The sequence below is a fragment of the Neovison vison genome, chromosome 2, assembly GCF_020171115.1.
Source record: "Neovison vison isolate M4711 chromosome 2, ASM_NN_V1, whole genome shotgun sequence".
NCBI classification, from domain to species: Eukaryota; Metazoa; Chordata; class Mammalia; order Carnivora; family Mustelidae; genus Neogale; species Neogale vison.
In genome coordinates this window covers 58,953,213-58,965,603 of record NC_058092.1, presented here as the reverse complement: position 1 = coordinate 58,965,603, position 12,391 = coordinate 58,953,213, and the positions used below count along the sequence as shown (strand labels likewise).

At 38.9% G+C, this 12,391-nt stretch overlaps 1 protein-coding gene across 1 annotated transcript in view; it reads left to right on the top strand.

The window, feature by feature from the left end:
- PTGER3 (prostaglandin E receptor 3) overlaps positions 1-12,391 on the top strand; it is a 196,754-nt gene that overhangs the window by 102,248 nt on the left and 82,115 nt on the right. The window lies entirely within an intron of this gene.

The window sequence follows — 12,391 nt, the reverse complement described above, 5'->3', positions numbered from 1 at the left end:
GAAAATGCTCTGAAGCTGTGGGATTTTTTTTTTTAGCCAAAACACATGGCTTATAGGATACCTCACCTTAATTTCTTTTTTCAAGGGCATATTTGTAGTTTTTTTTTTTAAATCCTTGTTCTTTTTTCCTCTTTTAGTTATTTTATAAATATAGAAAACATCATTTCATCACGTTCTGTGATAGCATATGCTGTTAACGTCAAGAGACAGTATTGAATTCACTTCCCAGAGGTAGAGGTGCTGTGTTGGTGAAGGGAAAGAGGGTGGTAGCCTGGAAATTAGAAGTACTGGTTTGGGATACATGCTCTTCCACTTCCCATCTATGGAAACTTGGTAAATGATTTAAAAGCCTAAAGCTACAGTTCATCATCAGCAACAAAGATCTTAACACTCTTTTGCAGGATTGCTTTAAGGGTTGATATGAAGACGGTTCACAAGGTGCCTGTATTTTTTTAAAAAATTATTTTTATTAACATATAATGCATTATTTGCCCCAGGGGTACAGGTCTGTGGTCCCTGTACATTTTTAAGAGTCATGCAAACACCCAACATGAACACCACCAGTCTTGAGCTCTGGGAACACCCTGCTGGACTCTCATGGTACTTTTTCCTGCACACTCTGGACAGTTTCATAAAAGCCCTCTCTAAAGACTAACCAGGAGATCTGTCCCACTTAGCAGACCTAACAGGCTGGAGGCATCCTCTCTGCTGTCCTGGGTTCAGGTGAAAGGTATGCCTTAGCCCTTCTCTGCCTAAGGCTCAAGATACTATGTTGAAGCTCTAGTCTTCTAATGGAGGTTAATTTTTATGAAAACACGGCTATTTTAATGAATGATTTAATAAGAGGAGTTCGTGACAGTGGAGTGGAAGGAAGACAGGGAGCATCAGGTACACAGAAAGGGACAGAGAGGTGAGCTCGTGGCTAGGGAGAAGCTTGCAGGGAGAGAAGGGGAAGTGAGAGGGGATAAATGGCAAGTCCCCCCCTGCCCCACACCATTTCTGCAGACTCTTCAGATTCAGTCCTTCCTACATGGATAGATCCTTCTAGATTTCTAGTCTATTTGCTATTACCCTTCTCAACAATGCTTATTGTCGTTGAACATCATCTGTGGTTTGGCATCCTGCTAGGCACTTGGCAAATTGTTCTAACACACTTATGCTACTGTCTCTTTTTCACAGCTGAGAAAAAGGAGGGATAGAGAGCAGGCAAGTGCAAAGAACGATGAAAAACAGGTCCATTTGGATGCAGACCTCCTGACCTGCCAACTATACAACTTGCCATACTTCCCTAATTTGGAAATTTGTATTTCTCTTCACCTAAAGAATGTGAAAGAAGCTTAACAAGCCAAGAAAACAATGTTATACATTAGCATCAGTGACAAGGAAACCCAAAATCTTAGTTTCTTAAAACAAAAGAAGTTCTTCTGCCTTCACTTAGCTTGCCTGTTGAGAGTTGGGTGTGGAGACCTGGCTACCAGTTATCCTCGTCAGAGACTCAGGCTGACTGAGGCTTCCAACATTGCTGGACCCCGCAGTAGTGGAGGGGAGAGCTGTAGAGCATAGAACGGCACCCACATACTTCTAGAGCAAGTAGCAGGCTGTGCCAACTGAAAAGGGTGAGGAAGACAATCCTATCAGGTGCTGAGAAAAAGGAGAAGTGGAAGTACTAGTGAGAGGCACTAATACATACCCCAGAATCTCAGAAGTAAGGGTAGAATAAAAATTAAGAAATTAACTGAGGAAGTACTGAGTTTAGAAAGCAAGGTCCTTCTCAGCTTATTTTTTGACTCTAAGCCCTGCTTATTTTAAGCCTTTTTCATGTGTTGACTTACGTGCTGGGAGATTTTCAGCGACCAGTGCCATTTTATATATGGGGAGATATGGGCATATTTTTAGCAAAGCTGAAAAAACAAGTTGGTCATGGAAATTATCCAGTTTAGACTTAAGAGTGTATGGTTCACACTTGCTAGAAATTGTTTTTTTTAGTAAGTGGAAAATTTTTCATATGCATGGTGTTAACATGGCATGTTTCTGGAAGAAATGCAAGAGTGTTTTGGTATTTTGCATGGAACAGATGTATCTGGAGTGCTTGTAGAATTTGGTGCCCTTTTCAGATGAAATGAAGTTATGGATTTGTGAACTGAAAATCTATACACTGTCTAGGTTATAGTTATGTCCAGAATATTCTTTTTTAAAAATTTTTATTCATATATCTGTTTTAGAGGAAGAGAGAGCATGAGCTGGGGTGTGGGAGAAATCAGAGAGGGAGGGAAAGGGTGAATCTTGAGCAGACTCAAGCCCATTGTGGGGCTTGATCTCAGGACCCTGAGATCATGAGCCAAACAGAAACCAAGAGTCCCATGCTTGACCGACTGAGCCACCCAGGCTTCCCTATTAAAGCACATTCTAATTCAGAATCATTAGACTGGCAAAAGCTTCTACTACTATTAGGATTCTATAAAACCTACATTGACCTTGAATTAATAAAGCTAGCAAGTGTGATAAAGGTAAAGGGCTTTAAGGAAGGCAGCGGTCATATTCCTGTCCTGAAGTTATTTCCTGTAAAAGCCTCAGTTACTTTCCTAATTTTTAAGGCTATTTCTCATCTGTTAATGGGGGGGGTATTAATAAGTATATGTGGCAAGTATTGTCATAAAATACTTCTCTACGTGCAAAATATATCTTGATACTCTTCACTACTCTTCATCTCGAATACTTCTATTCTAATTCATGCAAAACTCCTCTGTCAACTAGACCACCACTGATAGACTCCTAATAATTTTTCTCTTCTTTCTCCAGGCCATTCATCAGTTGGTAGACTTATGGATCTTTCTCACCCCAGGACTTTTGCAAATGCTAGCCCACTTTTTTTTTTCTATTTCCTGCATACATAACTCTGTTTCTTCCTTTGGTTAATGGATTAAATACTTTCTCAAATCTTTCTTAAGTTTCCTATCTCTAGTTCTTTCCCCTATTATTTGCTATCTTAGTTCACTTGTTTCCTTCATAGTGCCTATCCTAATTTATAATTCTTTTTCCTTCTTCGTTTACTTCTTTCTTTATTTTATGTACTTGAATATGAGTTTCACAAGAGTAGAGACTGGCTTGGTCTTGTCCATCCTTGTCTTTACCAAGAACAGAGCCTAGTACATTGCAGGTGCCAAAGGAATGAGAGAAGGTATGATGAGTGAAGGGGCTATTGTGAAAAGGAAGTGAGATAATTCAGTGCATCTTTAAGCACCTAGGTGGCTCTCAGTAAATATCAGTATTTTGTCCCTTTTCTTTACCAGGGCTGCCCAATCAGTCTACACCTCTTCTTTACATTTCCCTGTTTGAGGTGTGATTCCCTATCACATAGAAATGTCCTAGGAGGGACGCCTGGGTGGCTCAGTTGGTTGGACGACTGCCTTCGGCTCAGGGCGTGATCCTGGAGTCCCGGGATCGAGTCCCACATCAGGCTCCCAGCTCCATGGGGAGTCTGCTTCGCTCTCTGACCTTCTCCTCGCTCATGCTCTCTCTCACTGTCTCTCTCTCAAATAAATAAATAAAATCTTTAAAAAAAAAAAAAAAAAAAAAAAAAAAAAAAAAAAAAGAAATGTCCTAGGAATCTAAACTAAAAGGTATAAAATAGTGAAATAGAGGGAACAGAAGAGGTTAATCTTGGCTTCGATACATTTGTCTTTTCAACATCTGTGCTTTTGTAGATTATGTACTGACACCCTCACAGGACCTTTTTGGTGACAAATTTGGAGATTTGTAATCAGCTAACAAACTTTAATTTCTTACTATCTCTTCCTATACGTTATGCAGTATCTCTGAATTTTGTCTTGAACAGAGGTGTTGCAAAATTATTTGACTATTTTATTACAATTTTCTCCTATTGTTTAAAAAGATGAGTGGAAAATGAATTAAACTAGTGAAGAAAAGGTCAGGGTGAGAATACATTAAGGCAGAGGTGAAAACAATTAAGCATATAATGGATGGTTAACATTTAGTTGCTTTGGACACGTTGAAATTAAATTGATTAATAGTGTCTTTACAAAAGAAAAGAATAAATTTAAATAACAGCATGAAGTGCTAGAATTTATTATCAAGTATTATGCTTAAAAGGTTAGGCATAATTAAGAAATTTATATCAGCTGCTCTCTGTGGAAGAGAATTCCACTCTAAAATCCATCTCTTGCATGTTTGACTTTCTTATGTGATTTTAGTCTGATTTGTCTGAAAATAGTGGATTGCTCACGGAGCATGCTCCTTCCCACCCCTCACCTGCCACCTGGGAAGATGGACTAACCTACTCCCTGAATTTACTTATGAAAGACTTAGTGAAGTGAAACAACTAGTCCCACAAACTTGCCTCAATTCTTCCTCATCAATTGCCTGAATAACTTTAGAGGCTAGGTCTTCAGGCGAAGAGACCAGTATTTATTTAAAAGTAACCCTTCCTGTGCTCCCTTCGGCGGCACATATACTAAAAGTAACCCTTCCTAGTTTTGGACTAATAATCATTTAAAAATGGTGTCTGTTTTGGGATGGGAAATATTTACCAGAGGATAGCCAACAGTTTCAGATGCACGAGAAGAAAGACCTTTAAGGTGTCTTTTGCTTTGATTTGTTCTTAGTTAATTAATCCCTCCATTGGCTACAGGGTGTTGACTTCAGTCTGTTTTGTTTTTCTGTTTTGTCTTGTTTTAAAGAAGAATAAAGATCAACCAGTGGAGACCACACCTTGTGTTTCTAAAACAATGCTGCTTTAATGAATCAGGTCCAGAAGAAATTTTCTGGCTCTCCTACAAGTCTGACCTGCTCCTTAACTCTGTCAAATTCTTCTGGAATATGCCTCTGCACTTTGACACTTTTTACTCTTCAGATTTGGTGTGTTCTGAGGTCACTGAACTTGGCCAACTTCTTAATATTGCTCTGGATTTGCAGAATAAATTTTGGAGTTCTGCCCATATTTCTTAGCATTAAATCCCCCATGAGCTTATCCCTATTTTTTTTTCCATTACCTACTGCCCTAAAGGCAATTACTATCCTTATTGCATGAGCCTTATTTCAAGTTCTCAGCAACCATATGTGACTAGTGGTTACCTGATAGTACAAAAGGTTCTACCGAACAATGCATATCTTCACTAGACTTCCCACCAGCTTCTTTCAACAGATGACTACCTGATCGAAATATGAGCAGCCCAGATTGGAATGCATCAATGATCACACAACTCAAACTTAGTCTTAGTACAAATGTCCTTGACATTTTTCTCTTTTCAGTTAATGGTGCATATCGTTGTTTTCCAAGCTCTTTCACAAGGCTTACAAAATCCATCATGACCTTTACCATTTGTCTAACTTCATCATTCCCTTCCTTTGAACTGTACTCTTCCGAACTACTTTACATTTCTCAACTCCAATTTTAAACTTGCCGTTCCTTGTCTGGAATTGCCCTCCCTTCTCATCAATGTCTCAAGCATTTTCTGGTGTTGTGGAACACTTTAAAAGGAGGTGCTCAATCCCTTTGGACAACTTAGAGATACGTGGCTAATTTAATGTTGCTTGACAATTCATATCATTCAACATCAGAAAGCAATTTAGGGCATAGGGAGAACGTGGAACTGTATTTGTACATGGAAAATTATGAAATGCCAAACTTTTTAAGTGAAGAGGTCTCAACCCTAGCAACTTAAACTGTTCCAAGTATTTTGTAAGAGACTGACATTTTGTATCTTTATAGTAGGCGTGTGTGTGTGTGTGTGTGTGTGTGTAACTTGCTCCCATCACTAAAGACTTTCCTCTTGACCCTCATACCACACTTGAAGAGACAATGGAGCTCTGCAGATAAGGTGCAAACTACATTTGAATCCATTCCAATATTTAACTCTAAGACAGTATTTTAATACTAGCAGAGCCTTTGAGAAGCATGCCCTGAACATCCTTGCTTATCTTTTGTGATCTCTTCCTAGAGGAAACATTTGGGAAGCAGAACCATCCACAGCAAGAATAGGGTTGACAGGAGCAGCACAGATACCAGACTCCTACCTGGTTAAGATCATTTAATGATGAAGCCAAATTATAGCCAGGAATGCCACAGAGTTGAAGTACCCACACTGAAGATCTCCTCGTATTAAAATCTGTTAGTACTAACATTTGAATGGATTTCAAATGTGGCCTTGCACCTCACCTACACCATCTCTTCATTGTCTCCCTGTCTCCATGTTTGGGGTATGAAGACTGAGGACAATGGTCTCTGCAGGAAACATGTTTGGTTTATGACAGAAGAAATATTTTTTCCTAACACGTTCCTTAAGACTGGAGAGTTTATTCTGAGGTACATGTTTCACATTGATAAGAAAATGGAAACAAAATAGATTCATAATATACTTATAGTGGCAATATCATCCTGAAAATGCAGTAACTGTAACAAGGTTTTACTAATTCCACTCAATAGATCCCAATTTGACCAAGATCAGAATATTCATCTTAATTTTCAGACACTTAAACCAAGAACACATTATGACTTGAGAGATCACTCACAGTTCAGATTAAATGCCAATTTTCTTTCTCAGTTCATGCAAGTTCTGCTTCAGTCAAACATGCTTATCTGTTTCTGTATAATTAAAAAAAATCCTTTACAAGGATGAAGTATGTAAAAAAATAATCAGATACACTAGCTGAACTATTGCCTATGAAGTTGTGCCAGTTTCCATTCTCAGTGATTAGATCATGTCTCTCCACTTTCTTTAAATATTAAAAAAAGAGTGTAAATTAGTATGCAGCTATTTTCAAATTAATGGTAACCTATAAAGCTTGATGTTCAATTTTGCAGGGAGGGTTGGTTTTATGTAACAGCCATCACTGGTTCCCCTAGGCAGGAAAGCATGGTTCAGGCTCTCTCTCAGGCATTACAGGAAAACCCTACTATTCCATTGCACTCACTATATCCAGAGCCCCGAAGAAATCCATGATTGTGCTCTTTGGCACTTATAGTATGTTTTGATTACTACGAAATATTTTTAAAAATATTTTGTTTCTTAGGATTCTCAAGCACAATCACCCATCCTAACAAAACAAAACAAGCCATAGCATGTAGAAATATAAATTTTTAGAACATGTATACACAGATAAATAAACACAAGTGTATGGTGTGTAACTGTTTCTAAATGATATCATGCTGCTTCTTTTAGGTGCCGGTACTCAACATTAATGTAAGCAATTCACGACCCCATCAGCTTTCATGAGTCCCAGCAATGAAACCTGAAGCTCAATAATCCTAGTCTCCAGCCGTGTGAGAGACTGTGTTTGTTTATTTTGTAATGCACAACTTGAGTTATTTTTCTAAACATATGACGTTCCCCTTTACTTTCAAAAGGCGAGAGAAAATAAATTTGTCAAGAATCTACTTTAGCTTAAACACAGTGCCATCATGTTTCAACCTAACAATGGTCCTGAGAGTCACAATTTTTTTAAATTTTTTATTTTTTTATTAACATATAATGTATTATATGTATTATATATACATATATATTATATGTATTAATGTATTATATGTTACATCACCAGGTTTACACACTTCATAGCACTCACCATAGGAGAGTCACAATTCTTATCCCTGTTTTTAATAGTGAGGAAACTAAGTCATATGGCAGATAACCAACTTGCCCAAGAACATAGTACCGAGGCAAAGAAGCCAACCCAGTCCCGGATCATGGAGTTTATTTCCTTTCTGATTAATCATGCTACTTCTGGTCACTGAAACCCTTCTTACGTTGTTATATTGGAATGAAAACCTCTCAAGGACATACAGGGACAAATCAACAAAGGGAAGTAAAATGTAGCAGGAACTGAAACACAAGATCCGTCCGTCACCAAGCACACCTGATTCCTGGAGCAAAAATAGTCAGGACCCCAGCCAAGGGCACTGGGACTCAGGTCTGGGCTTCAGTCCTACCAGAGGTAGGAACGTCACACAGGGAAACTGTAAGTCCAGGGGCCCAGGCTGTGCCTGTAGGGTGGACTGCTGGTCCCATACCACTGGACGTATGATCCTCAAAGGGCCATTAGAGGTTTTCTTCGTGCACTTCCATAAGTCGAGTACTTTAAAAGATAAAGATAGCTTTCTGGGAAGAAGAAACAGCTAGCTACCTTGTGATGTCTCCTTTTAATTTAACATGAAGCAAAGATAAAAATACAGACCTGCATCTGCTCAGTCTCGCCAGGAGATGAGAGTGTCAGTGCTTTGTAAAAAAAAAAAAAATACAACATTTTTATGCCGAATCAAGTCAGATTAGGTTGTATAAGATCTGTTGTCCCATGACTCTGAGTCCTTGGAAAGCATCCCAGTTTTGTTGATTAGAGTCACTCTCTCTGGTTTTTGTATGCACGGGCACACACCTGGTGGGCAGAGACGCAGTCTGAATTTGAGATCAGGCATTTTGTAGTAAAAGCCACATCCCACGCCAAGAGCAAAATTTGTCCTGTGCTGCTTTTCACAAAAGTGTAAAGCTGTAAGGACAGCATTGAATGAAGGCTCTGCGGCAGGGTCCGGGGGGTGCATTTTCGAAGATCAGCTCTTGGGCCTCATTGTTATCAGTTTCTCCAAGGTAAAAGGGGCCATGTTTGGTTCGTTTTTCAGCTCAGAAAATATAAAAACAGTATCGTAGAGAGATACAATAGATAACAGGGAAGTTAAGCAAAGACTTTGAAGTCAGGCACCCTGGTTTGAATATAATCTCAGCCACTCGCTAACTGTGTGTCATTTACGCTCTCTGATTTTGTGGGTTTTTCACCTGCAAAAGTACCTCAAAGAGTTAATGTAAAGGATAAATTAGATAAAGCACCAAGAATATAGTTAGTGCTAAAAAATCATTCTAGTACTAGCTTTAGAGTTGTAGAAATTTTAATATTAATCAATATGCCACGCACAGTGTTAATTCCCTTATGTATATTATCTGTAATTTGTATAACAATCACAGCCAGAAACCGTGACTAAAAAGATGTTTCTTATTACACTCTTAAATGGATTGGAGAAAAAAGAGTCTGGGGGCGCCTGTTAAGCTTCTGCCTTCAGCTCAGGTCATGATCCCAGGGTCCTGGGATTGAGTTTAGCGGGAGCCTGCTTCTCCCTCTCCTTCTGACCCTCTCCCTCATTTGTGCTCTCTTTTGCTCTCTCTCTCTTTCTTTCAAATAAATAAATAAGAATTTAAAAAAAAAGACAAAAGAGTCTAGAGACACAGGGATGAATTAAGAGGTTATTAGACTAGTTCTTATGGGGAGTTCTCATGAAGATAGTGGTAGTGAGGAGAAGGAAAAACCACTTAGGATTTGGTGTTGGGGGAATAAATGTTAGCTGTGATGGCAAGGAATAGCAAGGATTTAAATAATATGCATTTTTATTTAATCTCTCTGACTAAAATCCACTGGCTATAGAGCACTGACTTGGCAGAATATTCAAATGAAGAGGTAAGGCTGGAAAAAGACATATCCAAAAATGACATCCTGGGTAGCATTTGTCTTCTTCATTCAGAAGAAGCAGATATTTTTTTGAGCATCTGCTGTATTTCAGATACAGTGCTAAGCATTTGTTGCCATATGATAAGACTAGGTATACACAAGAAAACTTGACTGACTCAAAAATACACAGAGAAATTATAGCCAGACTTATCTGGGTGTTTTCGTTGTAAATAACAACAACAAAAAGCACCACGGACTGGTTTTTTAAAAAGGATATTTATTGCTGAAATAACTGAAGATCTTGGTGCTCAGATGACATATTGAGAATCTGTTTTTTTCTGGATTCTTTGCTCTGCCTTCTTCAGCATTTTTTTTTTTCGGGGATTTTATTTATTTATTTGACATAGAGACCACAAGTAGGCAGAGAGGCAGGCAGAGAGCGAGGAGGAAGCAGGCTCCCTGCTGAGCAGAGAGCCTGACGCAGGCCTTGATCCTGAGATCATGACCTGAGCCAAAGGCAGAGGATTTAACCCACTGAGCCACCCAGGTGCCCTGCATTGGTTTTATTTACAGGAGTGTTCTCTTTTCATGGGGGCAAGACAACCAGCAAAAGCTTCAGACTGTCACCCTTACTAGCTAGGCAACCCCAGGAGGGGGGAAAAAATGCTTCAACTTCTCACAGCTTCTTCACGGTTCTAGCAAATATTGACTACGGAGATATTTGCCAGATGTTTGGATCATATTTCCCTTCTTGAACTAATTACTATGGTCTGGGGTTGGCCCTAACGAACCTTATGGACCTGAAGAAAATGAAGTTACTCCAAACAGAATGACTGAAGTGTTTTTCCAGAATTAAGAAGCATGAATTGGGTGATCAAAAATTGCAAATGTTAATTATAATATCCAATTGATTCAAGCAAGATCCCCTTTTATGGAAAATAACAGAAATCAATCTCAAACTAGCTTAAAGTAAAATGGAATTTGTTGTAAAACCTCATGGAATTCCAAGAGCAAGGAATATAATGGGAACTCACAAGGAACTGAAATGAGGAAATAAAATTAATTGGCATTACAGCTGCTTCCCCCCATATTTATATTTCTCTCTACCGATCTATCGCTCTATCTTTGTAACCATGATTTAGTCTTTATTTTTCTCTGTACAACTTCTGTATTTGAGATATGTATCATTCTTCAGTCAAATGTCTGTTTCTCAGTGCACATGACTGTCTCACAATAAACTCTTCTGGAGTTTATATCTCTTTGGTTTCAACAAATCAAAAAAACCAAATACCCTATCTCACTCGGAATTCAAAATTTGTGATATACAATCTTATTTGTCAGACTTGGATCTGATGACCACTCTCATTCAACCCTTGTGTGGCACACAGCCTGGATTAAGCCCACCTCTGCATAAAGGGATAGCTCTTGGGAAAAAGGAGCCATTGCAATGTGGATAAAATACCAAAAGCAGTCCACTACAACAATGCCATCAATTTTACTGAAAGAAGATCTTGTTCTTGCTCTAAAACTCATCTTCATCTTCTGGACCTTAGTAAATATGCAAAGTGATAATCACACAACAATATAAAAAAATGGACAGGCAGAGCCTCCAATTATGAAATCCAGTATCGAAATCAATGTTCCATGTTTGGCAGCTTGGACAGATATATCAGGACGCTATGCAGCAAGAGAAAACCCTAATAACTGCTTACTTACTTACTTAATTACTGGTAAGCTGCAAATTGTGGAGAAAAAGTCGATCCATTCTAAAGGATGATTATTCACCTCCCACAAATTTTCTAAAATAACACCAGGGGTTATGAAGCAGATAAATGAGGCAGATTGCTTCCTTCAAAGATTCACAGAAGAGTTAGGAAGACAGAAAAGTAAACCAATGATTGAAAAACAGCTATGGTAAGTGCTCAAAGCGGGTATCTCAGAATGTTCCCAAATTTCAGAAGAGCAAACATCCTGCTTCAAGGAGTGTATACTGGTTGACTACAGCTGCCATACCAAAATACCACAGACTGGATGATTTAAACAACAGAAATTTACTTTTTCACAGTTGTAGAGGCTAGACTTCCAAGGTCAACGTGTTGGCAAGTTTACTTTTTCCTGTGGCCTCTCTTCTTGGCTTGCCAGCAGCCACCTTCTTGCTGTGTCCTCACATGGTCTTTACTCGGTGTGAGTCTGCCTGTTGTCTCTCTGTGTGCCCAAATCTCCTCTTCTCGTAAGTACACCAGTAAGACTGGTTTTACCCTAAAGACCTCTTTTAACCTTAATTATTTCCACAAATTCCCTATATCCAAACACAGTCACATTCTAAGGTACTGAGGGTTAGGGCCGCAACTTATGAATTTAGGGGAGGGGAGCACAGTTCAGTCCATCACAGAGAGAAGGGCCCACTTTCCAGGGGACCAATATCTGCTTCAGTCTTAAAGGATAAGTTAGGAAAGGGCATAACTCTGCATGAACAAATGTATAAAAGCAAGAGTGAGCATGACTATCTATGGAATTTTAAGTAGTTTGGTATGGGTAAAACTTAGGTTACACAGGAGAGATTGGAAATCTGTAGAATATCAAGTTGTACATGTAATTAGGGATTAAATTATAAAAGGTATTTTATATTAGGGTATATTGCATGGGAGTGGGGTTAAACTATGGTAACAAATATGCCTCAAAATGTAATATACACTTTTGTATTCAAACAAAACAAAAACGGAAGTTTATTTTTCCCTCTAATTAGTGTCCAGGGTGGGTGTTACAGATCCAAGTAGGAGCTCTTTTTCACACAGTGGTTCAGGGCCCAGATTCCTTTCATGTTAAGGGTCTCAGTCGTGTGTCAAGGCTGGGGTGCTAATGTCCAGCACTTTCTCTTTAAGGTCTAAACCAGCGAACAGCACAGTTCACTTGCGCTTTTGCTGAGAACTAGTCATATGACCTCTTC